The following is a 3,801-nucleotide window of genomic DNA, read 5'->3' on the forward strand; positions in this document are numbered from 1 at the left end:
CATCGTCGTGGAACACCAGGGGGTGCTCCTTGTGGGCGTCATGGACGATCTGCTTCGGCATTATGCGTGCGAGCTGGAGGTGAGGTACCCAGACGGGAGTCTTATATACAGAGATCACCGGCCGGTATGCCGACATCTCCGTTCCCGAAATTCTAGGAAGCGGGATGGAAGCAAGAATATCAAACGCAATATAGGCGAGATGACTCTACCGGAGTCCCATCGTACAGCTGCATTGCCGTGGCCGATAGGATTGTGATCATTTGATCGTGGGATGGACTCATGGAAGATTTGCACTAATAGCGAATTTTCTATTAATTTGATTTTTTTTTCGAACAATAATAATTATACAGTTCCGCATTTGAGCGCCCGATCAACCAAGGGCAAAGTAGTCTAATACTCCCTCCGTAAAGACTATTATATTTCTTTACAGAGGGAGTAGTAGTTTCCATGTGCAGAACAGTATTTTGGAAGCAATTCTATTCGATAATGGAAGTACTTATGAAGCAAATCTCGGAATGATTTCCTCTGAATTTCAAGGAAACTAATTCCGGATTCTTAGGATTTATTCTAGCAAAGTAACTCCAAATCGAGCTGAATCGGCGCAAGCAGCTGCAGTACAAATACAGAGGTGCCGAACATGCATGTAGCTGACCAAACAGACACGACGCATGACCACATGACCTAACTCACTGACACCAGGGCATGCTGTAGATTGGAGACCACGCCATTTGATTCTTTTTTTCTTTTCTTTTTTTTTGCGGGGGCACGCCATTTGATTCAGATGTTCAACACTCATCACTCGTCAGCTCGTTCAATCCAAGTCGGAGGCTTCATCACAAGAAGAATCCGCGTAACAGGCTGTCTTTGGGAACGGCAATGCTACACGTACAAACGATTTACAGGCTTTTACAGGATGATTAACCTTGATTGGTCAATAGGTGAGCGGGGCGGCCCACCCCCCTGAAAATCAGGGGGGGAAGGTTTGTGATTTGTTAGATGGAAGAAGCGTGTAAAAGCGTGTAAGTCTTTGTATGTCTAGCATTTTTGCTTTGGGAATGCCAAGCGGCGTCTTGCCAGACCCCAGCAGGCACCTGGGGTGCAAGTTGACTCCGCAGGGACTGCACCGGTAGCGCCAGGAGCAGACGGCACTACGGTGCGTGCACTTGGTTAGATGGGTCATTGTGAGCATGACGAGATGCTCCGGGTGGAGGGGCGAGACAGCCGCGGCTGGCAACTTGGAGCAAACAGGGTGCACGTCGAAGCCGCACGGGCGGCAGCCGTAGTGCATGCCGTGGATGAGGGTCTCGCACAGGTCGCAGACGCGACCATCGTCGGAGGCCACGGCCGGCTCGAACGTCAGCGGGTGCTGCCCGTGGAAAGGAAGGAGCGCGGTCGGCGGGCACGTCTCCGCAAAACTCGTGCAGGTTGAAGTCGCAGGCGTCGCAGCGGTAGCGGAAACCTGCTTCGTTGCAGCCGCAGCCATTGCAGCGGAAGCCAGCGCCAGCGACGGGGCGGAGCACCAGGGGTGCTCCTTGTGGGCGTCGTGGAGGATCTGCTTCGGCATTATGCGTGCGTTTCCAGCTAGGAATGGGATGAGAAGCCGAGACAATTGGGAGTGCTTATATCTCTACTACTATTAAACAAGCAAACATATTCATCGCTGTGGGCACCCCATCTAATGTACACACAATAACCTAAAGCAATTAGAGTCACCCAATCAGACTCACTCATTTAGATCTAACCGTCGAGATAATCATAACCCTCCCGAGAAGTGCGCTTAGCAATTTCAATCCGCGGACGAAAACTCTGCCGCAGACGAAAAGTCCCCCGCAATCGACTAAAAAAAATCCCCCGCAATCGTCGCCTCACGACCCACCATATCCTATTCCTACGTGCTCTCCAACCCCACGCCTGACCTCAGCGGTGACTTCGACGTCGACCAGCCTCCCATCGCGCAAACGCCCCATGCCTCCCCCGCCTGCTCAGTGCCCAGGAGCTCGGCCGATGATGCCACAAACGCCGACAAGTATAGCGCGCCATGCGCCGCGGCCGTGCCCTTGATCTCCTCGATCTTGTCGCGCGTTAGCACGAAGGACGCGATCAGCAGAGACGGAGGTGGAGGCCCCTTCGCTGTCACTACGCCGACGCCTCGAAGATCGGCATGGTGTTGGCCGGCTTTAGGTCGGCGCAGGAGATCCTATCGGCGGCAAGCGGCGCGCGCGCCGGTAACATAGCAGCCTGGTCCGAGTAGTGGCGTAGGCGGGTGAGCGCGTTCTTGTGAGGAGTGGATCGCTGAAGAACAACCTGCTCCGTTCTTCAATCGCGTCCTGGTAAAGGAATCGATCGCCGGAGAACGAAGTGCTCTATTCTTCAATCTTGTACCCAATTCTGAAGTTTGATTTCTGCAATCTTGTACGTAATTCTGAAGTTTGCTTTTCTCCTGCAATCTTCCCCATGAATCGCTCACTGGAATTGATGGAATCGGGAACATCATATTGCTTTCAAGTTGATCAACCTCTGCCCTTTATTCATGGAAGAAGCAGCCGAGTGAGGACGACCTGCTCTCTTCTCTATCTGGTGCGTACCATCCTCCCATGAATAGGTCATTAGAACTGACAGAATTTTGAATAGTGCTTTCAACTTGATCGACCTATTTCCCAATAATCAGCCGGTTGTATTTTTTCCATTGAGATGGAAGAAGAGGCTAACACATAGTACCATGTTTCCAATACGAAAGTAGCACCACTTTTCAATTTCATTCTGTACACTAGATGGATTTAGCTGTCCCAACAGAACTCCTACTTCTTGCTTATTTTCATTAGGTCTGTGCAATTTTTAGTAAGAATCACGTTTACTTTTCTCTTATCCTGAAATATGGCACTTGCACAAGTTTTTTGCTCATGATTACTTTTCCACTGCAGAGGTATATTTTTCCGGTTTGGTACCTCATGTTGGCATGGAATTTAAAAATTCAGATGAAGCTTGGGCATTTTGGGGTCAGGAAAAGGTGCACGAACAAGAGATCCGCCGATGGCAAGGTTACTTCATGCCAATTTATTTGTGCAAGGAAATGCAATGCTTAATCTCTTTTGCCAAACAAAATTCAGTTATCCTTATCAAGTCTGAAATGTACAAGTAGCAAGTGGAATGCTACAGAGACATGGCCTAATTCAGTTGACAAGTTTGAAAACTAGATTCAGTTATCAGCTAATCGGCCTGCAGCGGTGCGAAAACGACGGCGTGGTTCAGCCAACCACCACCATGGAGATGGGTGTGCAGGTGCTCGACGTGGGGTTGCTGCGTGCGTACACCGAGCTATCCACCACGGGTGGTGACTCGAGGAGGCCGACGAACTGGACGCCCTTAGACCCGCATGAAGGACGGAGCCCATGTAGCGCGCGTGGCCTGTATCCTGGACACTGCCAACCACGGGGGCTCCCACTGCACGTGCTGCCATGTATCTTGGCCGCCTCCAACTAGGGTGCTCCCTCTGCGTGTTGCTCTGTATCCCGGCCGCCGCCGACCACGGGGGCTCCCGCTGCATGTGTTGCTCTTTGTCCACCGCTCCTTTTGCGAACGAATGGCGATGGCGAGGATGCGCCGAGAGCTCGTTCAACCACGGCGGAGAAGGGGAATTCCAGGGGAACAAGGAGATATCCGTTTTGTTCTTTTCTGTGTTTATTGTGGGCTACTGATGGGCCGAAGCGTCGCTTCTTTTCATTGCGAGTGAATGCTTCTGCCATCGGATGGCTTACTAATGGGGTATACGCACATCATGTCCCTCTGCAGTAGCCAGTAGGC

The 3,801-nt window shown here is 51.3% G+C and overlaps 1 long non-coding RNA gene across 1 annotated transcript; it reads left to right on the top strand.

Moving 5' to 3' along the window:
* The first annotated feature begins 1,904 nt into the window (after nt 1–1,904).
* On the top strand, nt 1,905–3,132 carry LOC119291277. Its single transcript, XR_005142321.1, has 2 exons — nt 1,905–2,577; nt 2,922–3,132. It is a non-coding gene; the product is annotated as an uncharacterized LOC119291277 (long non-coding RNA).
* Nucleotides 3,133–3,801: the final 669 nt, after the last annotated feature.

The sequence above is a fragment of the Triticum dicoccoides genome, chromosome 4B (assembly GCF_002162155.2).
Source record: "Triticum dicoccoides isolate Atlit2015 ecotype Zavitan chromosome 4B, WEW_v2.0, whole genome shotgun sequence".
Lineage (NCBI taxonomy): Eukaryota > Viridiplantae > Streptophyta > Magnoliopsida > Poales > Poaceae > Triticum > Triticum dicoccoides.